Source organism: Pan troglodytes, chromosome 13, assembly GCF_028858775.2.
Source record: "Pan troglodytes isolate AG18354 chromosome 13, NHGRI_mPanTro3-v2.0_pri, whole genome shotgun sequence".
Taxonomy (NCBI): Eukaryota; Metazoa; Chordata; class Mammalia; order Primates; family Hominidae; genus Pan; species Pan troglodytes.
The window spans coordinates 91,366,589-91,379,397 of NC_072411.2; the positions used below are offsets into that span (position 1 = coordinate 91,366,589).

General features: G+C 39.1%; 1 protein-coding gene and 1 pseudogene across 3 annotated transcripts in view; both read right to left on the reverse strand.

Moving 5' to 3' along the window:
* Window positions 1-12,809, reverse strand: part of COL5A2 (collagen type V alpha 2 chain) — a 408,452-nt gene that overhangs the window by 272,519 nt on the left and 123,124 nt on the right. The window lies entirely within an intron of this gene.
* LOC470604 (keratin, type I cytoskeletal 18-like) lies at window positions 6,127-7,513 on the reverse strand (annotated as a pseudogene).

Sequence of the window (12,809 nt, forward strand, 5' to 3'; positions counted from 1 at the left end):
AAAAAGATCAGGAAAATACTAACAAAAGCTAACAGCAATTTTTAACATTAGACTCCAAAACAAAATTTAAAAGATGGAATATTTCTTATTGCTGCCAGAAATAAAATAATTGCTATCCACTTGGTATCAGCAGCCTCACAAATCTACCATCCCAGTAGTGGCATGTGAATAAAGTAGTTCTGGTAGGAAATGCGTGGGCCCAACAGCACAGCTTCGCATTTACGAGCCTGCTGCTATGATTTGAATGTTTGTGTTCCCTCCAAAATTTATGTTGAAACTTAATCGCCAATGCAGGAGTATTAACTGGTGAGGCCTTTAGTAGATGATTATTTCATGAGGGCTTCTCCTTCATGGATAAGATTAAAGCCCTTATAAAAGAGACTTCACAATATATTCAGCCCTTTGGCCCTTCTGCCTTTCACCATGTGAGGATGTAATAATGAGTCATTACCTTGGAAGCATTGAGTAAACCCTCACCAGATACCAAACCTGACAGCACATTGATCTAGAACTTCCTAGCCTCCAGAACTGTTACAAATAAATTTCTATTGTTTGTAAATACCCAGTCTTTGGTATTTTGTTATAGCAGCACAAATGAACTCAGATAGCTGCTTTGCCTACTTATGCCACCAAATGTCCAATCTGCCAGTAGGAGAAACCTACACTGAAACTCTTATACAGCACTATTCCTTGAAGAGATCAACGGGCTAATTGGTGACAAGTTGATTACACTGAATATCTTCCATCCTGGAAGAGAGAGATATTCAATCTAAAAAAAAAAAACTAGACATATATGCTGGATTTAGATTTGTTCAACCTCCCTTCAGGGCATCAGTCAGCACCTCTTTCTATTAGGACGTGTTTGATCCACCAGCATGGGGTTTCTCAGAATAGTGGATTCACTTTACAGGAGAAAAGTGTGGAAGTGAGTCCAATAGTCTGCTGGAGGTCATTTCAGTTTTCTCTTGAAGGACTATTGAATCGAAGCACCAGCTTAGCTCAGAAGCAATGTTCTCTGAGAATGGGGTGCCATCCTCCAACATACAATACAGACATTAAATCAAAGAACTTTGTACTAGTATTGCGCCATGCACTATGTGCTATGTACGTTTGTATGTTTCCAATAGGAAGATTGAAGGGTTCCAGGAATCAGGGAGGGAAGCAAGGGTGGCCCCACTCACCATACCATCGTCCTTAATCACCCACTGAGGGACTTGAGCACATCTTTCCTATCTAACATGCTCCAGAGCACTCCCCATGGAGTTGATTGAAACTTTGTTGGGTCTGCATCACATATTAGCTTATCTGTCTATTAAATCCTATTTCCTCCCAATTCTTTCCACAGGTGTTGATCCGTAATCATTATCCTGTACTCCAAACTCCATCTCAGAATCTGCTTCCACATAACAGGACCTATAATAAATGCATCTTCATCATGTGCATTTTTAGGAATGCTGTCAGAACCATTTTCACATTTCTAACAATAAACAAACTGGTGTGCTCATTAATGAGGGAATTCTGGTGCATGGCTTCCTCAATGAGGACCTGTCTTGACAATGGGAAGTGACACAGATTCTATTAATGTTAGCTTGTTTTTATTACCTAACAAGTCACCATGCTTAATTCAGCTGTCATTCTTTCTAAAATAAGAATGCCATTACTTGACATTGCTTTTCACAGGGACTATTTGACAGCCTTACAGATCTCTAGAATAATTTCGCTTTCTTTCTTTGTAAGTTACAGGAGTTCAAAGTACAACAGTTTATCACTTGCTCTTGGTTAAAGTTTATTTCTTTGTATTGTTGGTGTGATGAGTGTTTGAGGGATTGAATGAACAGTGTGTTAAACATTCTAAGTGTAAAATGTAATTATACATAACCCTCCTCCTTCATTAACCAACATTATCCACCCACTTCCTCAAAATATAATGCGACCCAATAAGTAAATTTCTAATATGCCTATTTTGTATGTCTGTGTTTGCCTTAAAGAAAATACAAATTACTGGAAAAAAGTTCATTGATATATTTCTTAAAACATTAAAACATGCTAATATGAATTCAGTCTTCAAAGGTGAAAAAGAGGTTCCACATATATAACACATCTGAATTCCTTTTACAGAAATTATTTTAATTCATTTAGTATTTATTTTTCTTCCCTTTACACTTAAATTTTAATGTTGGGACAGTAATGATTATGAAGCAATTGTGTACTCTGGTTACATTTCTTCAAACAAAATCGAAATATGGTGAGATTTTTAACTTACTTGCTATCAATTAATATTCTACCTATATATAAATTATACATATAATACTTAGAAAATTTTGAAAAAGCATACATGAATAGCACATTATAAGGAGGTAATAAAAATTAAAAATTAATAAGCAGAAAGAAGAAATTCAGTATACAAAACAAAAATTAGACAATAGAGTCCTACCACTGCACATTTTTAAATGTGTGTCAATCAGGATTAATAATGCCAGGTGCTATAACAAACAATATCTCAGTGGATTTGTCAGAGGCCATTGAACCAGAGCGACTCCATTTTGAGTGAGGGCTAGGAAAATGAGGATGGGGCTTGCTGAGCTGCATTCCCAGAAAGTCAGGTATTCTTAGCCTCTAAATGTTTACAGTTAAGGGAACAGATTGATAATGTTTACTAAACGAACCCAGATTTGGGAGTGTCAATATCTTGATATCTTGAGAACAAAAGCATTCCTAATTTTGCTTTAAAGATGACAATATTGATTCTTGCAAAATATAGTAATTAAGAAAATAAATCCTTTATCACAAACCCTTGTAGCAGGGCACATCTGCCCATGATCTTTTTTATGCTGTACATAAACAAGCATTGTACCTAGGGTGGACATATTCCTCCTCTTACTTTTGGGAATGGCCTACTCTGTTCTATGGAATAGCTGTTCTTTTACTTTACTTTCTTAATAAACTCGCTTTTGCTTTGCACTGTGGACTCACCCTGAATTCTTTCTTGTGTGAGATCCAAGAACCCCCTCTTGGGGTCTGGATCAGGACCCCTTTCCTGTAACAGATTTGGGCAATAAACTGGGGTGTGGGTGTGTAGGTGTGGGTGTAGGGATGTGTTTTCTCATGGAAAATCTCATGTGTATTGTAAGCCAAAAATAAAATTCTAAGCCCTCCCCCATCCCTCTCAGCCAAGGGCATTCCAAAATAAACCGGTTCAGGCCATGATGGGAAGGAGGAAGGAGGGTCAGACATGCCTCATTATACCCTCCTCCCTTTGGCACTCAGGCACAGCTGACCAGCATTAACATTAAGCAATAAGACACCAAAATCCAGCCTGACTCTCTAATATAGCATCACATGACAGATAGCCGGCCCTGAAAGAAATCAAAGCATTTTACCCCAAAATATATTTCTTTGACATATTTTGAAATGGCCCTGCAAAGCTATCTCTTAGGAGGGAAAATCTACTTTTTGTAGAAAATCCCCATTCCTGTCTAGGCCTTTTCCTTGATCCAGGAGAGAATTAACTTAGAGTCTGGCACCTTTTTGGGTCTGATAAGACCTCTGAAGCTGCTACCAGGAGGCTTTATCTGCATGATAAAACCTTGGTCTCCACAACCCCTTATCTTAACCCAGACATTTCTTTCTATTGATTCCAGGTCTTTAGATAATAACTCTTTCAGCAACTGCCAATTAGAAAACCTTTGACTCCATCTGTGACCTGGAAGCCCTCCCTTCAGAGAGAGGGCTTCAAGTTGTCCTACCTTTCTGGACCGAAACAAATTCATGTTACACACATTGACTGATGTCTTAAGTCTCCCTAAAACATATAAAACCAAGCTATAGCCTGACCACCTTGGGCACATGTTTTCAGGAAGTCCTAGGGCTGTGTCACGGGCCACTGCTCACTCATATTTGACTCAGAATAAAAGGCTTCAGATATTTTACAGAGTTTGATTCTTTTTGTTAACAGCATGTTTCTGATTTGGTGACTCTCTTGGGCAGCTCTGCTTCAAGTAGTGACTTAGTGATCACAGCTCCTTTTGTTACAGGAGGTAGCTTGTTAGGCATGAATAGGGCATGAAAGGGTCTCTCCCCGACAACCTCATCGAGAATGTCAGGCAAGTATCAGGTGATGATCAGGTGATTGTTACACTGTTTCTCTAAAATAATAATTGGTCACAGCCAGCACCAGGAAAAGGGAGTCTCCCAATAAATAGAAAAACCTGAAATGTGATCAGTAGCATCCCGATAAGATCTCAGGAGTTGGGTAAGTGGGCTCAAGCATGAGAACTAAGAGGCAAAATGGCTGAGTTTAACTGATACACGACCTTCTAGGAGCATTTGACTGGTAAGAGAAGAATGCCCCAAGTAAGCATGCGTACAACTCCAGTAAACACACTGCACGTATGGTACCTCCCAAGTGCTGGCAGGCCACTGCGCATGCAGACTGCCCACCCCAAGGAAATAATCAGGGGAGAAGTGACACATGACCCTGGAAGTATGCCAACAAACCATGCACTTGATCTCTCAAGTCACCTGTTTGGCCCTCTTCTAAATGTATTTTACTTCCTTTTGTTCCTGCTCTAAATCTTTTTAATAAACTTTCACTCCTGTTTTAAAACTTGCCTCAGTCTCTCACTCTGTCTTATACCCCTCAGTTGAATTATGTCTTCTGAGGAGGCAAGAATCAAGGTTGCCGCAGACCTTTATGGATTTGCCACTGTTAAACACTGTGATGTGACCATCTGCCAGACTTTTGTCTGTGCTTCTGCTAGATCCTCTACATTCAGTCAGTTCATAAGCACAGAGAAAGCATGTTTAAGTTTGCAAGATAATTTAGAGGTCATGCTTAAAACTGGCATACATCCATTCATATTCTGTTGACCAGGCTTAGTTACATGGCCCCATGTTGGTGCAAGGTGACTGGAAAGAATAGTATTTCTCTATGACTAAAAGAAAAAGAAAGTAGTTTGTTAAACACACAGCAATTCCTCTGCTTTACAAGGCAGAATATATATAAATAACGAGCTTAATCATTCTTATTTTCTTATCAGTGGAAGCAAAGTTGTATGTGAGGAAAAGAAACATTTCTCTATTAATAAATGATTTTTTAAAATATGTATCAACTGAGTGCTAATACAAGGAACATTAATAATAGATAATGCCACAAAGTGGTTTTCCAGAAAATATAAAGGTAACAATCCAATAAAAAAACTGGCAAAAGATTTGAATAGATGTTTCTCAAAATAAGACATACAAATGGCAAACAGGCATATGAAAAGGTGCTCAACATCACTGATCATCAGAGAAATGCAAATCAAAGCTACAATGAGATATCATTATATCATTTGGATATAAAATGGCTTATATCCAAAAGACAGGAAATAACAAATGCTGAAGAAGATGTGTAGAAAAATAAACCCTTGTGCACTATTGGTGGGAATGTAAATTAGTACAACCACTATGGGGAACAGTTTGGAAGTTCCTCAAAAAACTAAAAATTGAGCTACCATATGATCCAGCAATCCCACTGTTGGGTATACATATCCAAAAGAAAGGAAATCAGGACCTTGAAGAGATAACTGCACTCCTATGTTTGTGGCAGCACCGTTCACAACAAGATTTGGAAGCAACCTAAGTGACTATCAATAGATGAATGGATAAAGAAAATGTGGTACACATACACAGTGGAGTACTATCAAGCCAAAAAAAAAGAATGAGATCTAGTCACTTGCAACAACATGGATGGAACTGGAGATCATTATGTTAAGCAAAATAAACCAGGCACAGAAAGACAAACATCACATGTTCTCACTTATTTCTAGGATCTAAAAATCAAAACGATTAAACTCATACAGATAGGGAGTAAAAGGATGGTTACCAGGGGCTGGGAAGGGTAGTGGGGAGCAGGGGGAGGTAGGGATGTTTAATGAGTACAAAAAAAAATTAGTTAGGAGTGGCTGGCTGGAGTTCCAGGCCAGTGGGTCTTATCCTGTAAAGCACCATGCAAGTGGGGTGACTCTTGCTACTCAGCGCCCTGGATTCAGCCTCATTCCTAGGGAATTGTTTACCAGTTTTTGAAGTATCCAAGGCAACCAGGGGCTGAAGTGGACCCCCAGCACTGCACAGCCGCTTTACAAAAATGTGGCCAGACTATTTTTTTTCACCTCTGAACTTTTTATTGGCCTCCTGCTCCCCAAAGGGTACCCTGCTTCTGCTGGCTTAATGTTTCAGAACTTTGGTGTCATTGGTCTCAAACACCACTTGGCCATCCACTATCTGGCAGGTGGTGGTGTTTTGGATGGTTTGCATGGAGTTGCTGCTGTCCAGGGCATCACCAAGATTGAAGTCCTCACCATCTTCCAGCAGGCGGCGGTAGGTGGTGATCTCAGCCTCCAGCTTGACCTCGATGTTCAGCAGGGCCTCCTATTCCTGGGCTTGGCGCTGTCCCTCTGCCCGAGTCTGTGCCAGCTCTGACTCCAGGTGCAGCAGGATCCTGTTGAGCTGCTCCATCTGCTGGGCGTAGTGGGCCTCCACCTCCCTCAGGCTGTTCTCCAAGCTGGCCTTCAGATTTCTCATAGAGTCCAGGTCCATCTCCAAGGACTGGACTGTATGTCTCAGCTCCATGAGCATCATCTCAGCAGCTCCAACCTCAGTGGACGGCATGGTGACCACTGTGGTCTCTCCTCAATCTGCTGAGACCAGTACTTGTCAAGCTCCTCTCGGTTCTTCCAAGCCAGCTCGTCACATTGGACCTGGATGTCTGCCATGATCCTGAGATTTGGGGGCATCTACCTCCACGGTCAACCCAGAGCTGGCAATCTGGGCTTGTAGGCCTTTTACTTCCTCTTTGTGGTTCTTCTTTATAAAGAGCAGCTCTGCCTTGAGAGCCTCGATCTCTGTCTCCAGCTGCAGCCGAGTGACATTGGTCATCAGTGACCTTGTGGAGGCCATGGATGTCACTCTCCACAGACTGGCACATGGCCAGCTCTGTCTCATACTTGACTCTAAAGTCATCAGCAGCAAGATGGGCATTGTCGATCTGCAGAATGATGCTGGCATTGTCCACAGCATTTGCGAAGATCTGAGCCCTCAGGTCCTCGATGGTCTTGACGTAATGACTCCAGTCTCTGACCTGGGGTCCCTTCTTCTCCAGGTGCTCCCGGATTTTGCTCTCCAGCTTCCTGTTCTCAGTCTCCAGGCTCCTCACTCTGTCCAGGTAGGAGGCCAGGTGGTCGTTCAGGCTTTGCATGGTATCCTTCTCGTTCTGGATGTCTCCCATTCCTGCTAGACCCCTGGCCATTCCCATGGTCAGGCCCCCGGATCCCATGCCGCCCCAGAAGCTGGTGGAGCGGGACATGGAGATCCAGGAACCAGAGCCCCCAGTGCCTGCATAGACACTGGCTGCACTGCTGACCGGCCGGGCGCTGTAGCTGGGCACCTGGACAGAGCCCAGGGACCGGTAGTTGGTGAAGGTGGAGCGAGTGGTGAAGCTCATGCCGTCCCAGGAAGAGAGCAAGAGGACAGGACTCAGGCTTTGCCAATGACCCAGACAACTTTTTTAAACAGGTCTTTGATCCCATTTCTCCTGACTGGGTCAGACCTCCGATCTAAAGTCGCCAGCCACCTCCCACAGGTGTGTTCAGGCTGGCAACAAGTTTGTACCTCCCTGAGATGGACCTCCCAAAGGAAGGGGCAGGCTGCCATCTTTGCTCATTCACAGCCTTCACTGGTGATACGTCTAGGTACTGGAAAATCTGAGTTGATTAGGGACTAGAGAAGACTCTCAGCATACCACAGAAGCCCTACTGAAAAGTAGCTAGACTGTTAAAGGAAAAAAAAAAATCACCCAAAAGTCAGTAACCTCAAAGATAGAAGGTAGATAAGCATACAAAGATGAGAAAGATTCAGCACAAGAATGCTGATAAAACATTGCAGGAGTTGACAGACAAAATAGCTGGTATGAAGAAGAATGTAGCCAACCTGACAGAGCTGAAAAATACCCTACAAGAATTTCATATTGCAATCACAAGTATTAATAGCATAATAGATCAAGCAGAAGAAATAATCTCAGAGCTTGAAGACTGCCTGTCTGACAAGACGGGAGCAGACAAAAATAGAGAAAAAAGAATGAAAAGGAATAAACAAAACCTCCAAGAAATGTGGGCTTATGTAAACAGACCGAATCTATGACTGATAAGTTTACTTACAAGAGATGGGAAGAATGGAATCAATTTGGAAAACATACTTTAGGATATCATCCATGAGAATGTTCCCAACCTAGCTAGACAGGCCAACATTCAAATTTCATAAATGAAGGAGAAATAAGATCCTTTTCAGACAAGCAAATGCTGAGAGAACTTGTTACCTCCAAAACTGCCTTACAAGAGATCCTGAAGGAAGCAATAAATATGAAAAGTAAAGACCATTACCAGTCATTACAAAAACACACTGAAGTACACAGACCAGTGACACAATAAAGCAACTACATAAACAAGTCTGCAAAATAACTAGCTAACATCATGATGACAGGATCAAATCCACACATATCAATACTAACCTTAAATGTAAATAGGATAAATACACCAATTAAAAGACACAGAGTGACAAGCTGGATAAAGAACCAAGACTCATCAGTATGCTATCTTCGAAAGACCCATCTCACATGCAATGACCCACATGGGCTCAAAATAAAAGGATGGAGGAAAATCTACCAAGAAAATGGAAAACAGAAAAAAATCAGGGGTTGCAATTCTCCTTTCTGACAAAACAGACTTTAAACCAACAAAGATCAAACAAGATGAAGAAGGGCATTACATAATGGTAAAGGGTTCAATTCAGCAAGAAGAATGAACTATCCTAAATATATATGCACACAACACAGGAACACCCAGATTCATAAAGCAAGTTCTCAGAGACCTTCAGAGAGACTTAGACTCCCACAAAATAATAGTGGGGAACTTTAACACCCCACCAACAATATTAGACAGATCATCAAGACAGAAAATTAACAAAGATATTCAGGACCTGAACTCAGCAGTGGATCAAATGGACCTAATAGATATCTATAGAACTCTCCACCCAAAAGCAACAAAATATACATTATTCTCATCACTACATGGCACTTACTATAAAATCAATCACATAATCCGAAGTAAAACACTCCTCAGCAAATTCAAAAGACCTGAAATCATAACAAACAGTCTCTCAGACCACAGTACAAATTTGAAATCAAGACTAAGAAGTTCATTCAAAACCATACAATTACATGAAAATTGAATAACCTGCTCTGAAATGACTTTTGGTTAAATAATAAAATTAAGGCAGAAATCAACAAGTCCTTTGAAACTAATGAAAACAAAGGTACAACACACCAGAGTCTCTGGGACAGTTACAGCAGTTTTAAGAGGCAAATTTACAGTACTAAATACCCACATCAAAAAGTTAGAAAAACCTCAAGTTAACCTAGCATCACAACTAAAAGAACTAAAGAACAAATAGTAAACAAATCCCAAAGCTAACAGAAGACAAGAAATAACCAAAATCAGAGCTGAACTGAAGGAGACTGAGACGCAAGAAATCATTCAAAGCTTCAATAAATCCAGGAGCTAGTTTTTTGAAAAATTAATAAAACAGATCACTACTAGCTAGACTAATAAAGAAGAAAAAGTAGTTTCAAATAAACACAATCATAAATGACAAGGGGGATATTACCACTGACCCCATAGAAATACAAACAACCATCAGAGAATATTATGAACACCTCTATGCACATAAACTAGAAAATCTAGAAAAAATAGATAAATTTCTGGACACATACACCCTCCTACGACTGAACCAGGAAGAAACTGAATCCCTGAACAGACTAATAACGAGTTCTGAAATTGAGGCAGTAATAAATAGCATACCAACCAAAAAAAGCCCAGGACCAGATGGATTCACAGATGAATTCTTCCAAATGTACAAAGAAGAGCTAGTACCATTCCCTTTGCAACTATTCCAAAATGTTGAGGAGGAAGGACTCCTTCCAAACTCATTCTGAGGCCAGCATCATCCTGATACCCAAACCTGGGAGAGACACAACAAAAAAAGAAAACTTCAGGCCAATATCCTTGATGAACACTGATGCAAAAATCCCCAACAAAATACTGGCAAGCCAAATCCAGCAGCATATCAAAATATATCAAAATAGCTGATCCACCACAATCAAGTAAGCTTCATCCCTGGGATGCAAGATTGGTTCAATATACACAAGTCAATACATGTGACTCATCTCACAAACAGAACTGAAGGCAAAAACCACATGATTATCTCAATAGATGCAGAAAGGCTTTTGGTAAAATTCAACATCCGTTCATGTTAAAAATTCCCTATAACTAGGTATCGAAGGAAAATACCTCAAAATAATAAGAACCATATATGACAAACCCACAGCCAACATCACACTGAATGGGCAAAAGCTAGAAGCATTCCTCTTGAAAATCAGCACAAGACAAAGGTGCCCTCTCACCACTCCTATTCCACATAGTATTGGAAGTTCTGGCCAGGACAATTGGGCAAGAGAAAGAAAGAAAGGGTATTCGAATAGGAAGAGAGGAAGTCAAACTATCCCTGTTTGCAGATGACATAATCCTGTATCTAGAAAACCCCCTTGTCTAGGCCCAAAAGCTTCTTAAGCTGATAAACAACTTCAGGAAGGTCTCAAGATATAAAATTATTGTGTAAAAATTACTAGCAACTCTATATACCAACAACAGTCAAGCCAAGAGCCCAATCAGGAATGAACTCCCATTCACAGTTGCCACAAAAAGAATAATTGGAAAAAAGCTCAATATCACTGACCACTAAACGAATGCACTGAGATACCATCTTACACCAGTCAGAATGACTATTTAATAAATGACTTTTTAATAAAAAGTCAAAAATAATAGATGCTGGCAAGGTCGTGGAGAAAAAGGAATGCTTATACACTGTTGGTGGGAGTGTAAATTAGTTCAGCCATTGTGGAAGACAGTGTGGCAATTCCTCAAAGACCTAAAGACAGAAATACCATTCAACTCAGCAATTCCATTACTTGCTATATACCTAAGGAAGATAAATCACTCTGTTATAAAGACACATGCACATGTATGTTCCTTGCACCACTATTCATAATAGCAAAGATATAGAATCAACCTTAATGTCCATCAATGATAGACTGCATAAAAAAATGTGGTACATATATACCATGAAATACTATGCAGCCATGAAAAGGAATGAGATCATGTTCTTTGCAGGGACATGGATGGAGCTGGAGGCCATTATCCTTAGCATACTAATATAGGAATAGAAAACCAAATACCACATGTTCTCACCTATAAATGGGAGCTCATGCAGGGTTTAATACCTAAGTGATGGGTATATAGGTGCAGCAAACCACCATGGCACATGTTTACCTGTGTAACAAATCTGCATGTCCTGAAGGAAAAAAATAAAAATTAAAAAAAAATAAATGGGAACTAAATGATCAGAACACATAGACACACAGAGAGAGCAACACAAACTGGGGTCCTTCAGAGGGTAAAGAGTGGGAGGAGGGAGAGAATCAGGAAAAATAATGAATGGTTACTAGACTTAATTCCTGGGTGGTGAAATAATCTGTAAAACAAACCCCCATGACACAAGTTCACCTGTATAACAAACCTGCACTTGTACCCCTAAACTTAAAGTATAAGTCAAAATTTATTTATTTATTTTTAGTCACTTAAAAGCAAAAAAAAAAAAAAAAGACTGAATAAGACCTACTATTTGATACCACAACAGGGTGATTATGGTCAATAAATTAATTATATATTTTAAAATAACTTAAAAGTGTAGTCAGATTGTTTGTAACCCAAAGGATAAATTATTGAGGAGATGAAGACCCCATTCTCCATGATGTGCTTATCTCACATTGCATGCCTGTATCAAAACATCTCAAGTATTTCATAAATATATACACCTACTATGTACCCACAAAAATTAACAAGAAAATAAAAGCGTACATTCATATTTTTATTCATTTTAGTCTTTATATAAAGCCAAAGGTATATTATTTTTAAGAAAACTTATGAAGTCATTTCTATAGCATAAGATAATGTTGTTTTCTATTAATCAAAATGTCACAGAGTTCAGGTTCCTAAGATTACTTTATGGAGATGTATACCTATGTACTTCAAATATCAATTTTCTTACCTAGAATTTTGTCAGAAATAAGATTTTCAAGTAATTTGACTTATCCTGGCAGTATTTCCTCTATATAAATTATAAGAAACACTCATTTGATTTCAATGTTATTTCATATTTTCAGGTTTTCCATTTTTTAATAGAATTTCTTCTCTGAAAGCAAGAGTTGCTAACACTTCTATAATTCTTCCTATAAGGCAGATAATGTTCCAAATACTTTCTATGTACTGTTAGGTTCTGAGATTTGAACTGAGACTGTCTGGTTTAAGAATCCATGCTTCTAATCACTAACAAGGACTCTTAATAATATTCTTGATTTAAAAGAATATATGAGATTAATAAATAGTTTATTTCTACATATTACCAAATTTACAAAACCACTCAATATGACAGTTTTATTACTTAGAAAGCCAAGAATTTATTTCATCCACATTGATGAAATAGGGAAAAATGTATATAATTCCAAAGAGTAGTTAATCTAAAAGTTAGGTATGTGGCTTTCATATACTAAGAATTTTTTTTATGTTTGAAGTACAGATTCACTCAGATTGCATTATAGGTAAAACTTATTTGCAGGTGATGAAAGCAGCTATGCCAACAATCAAAACTATTCAAATTGA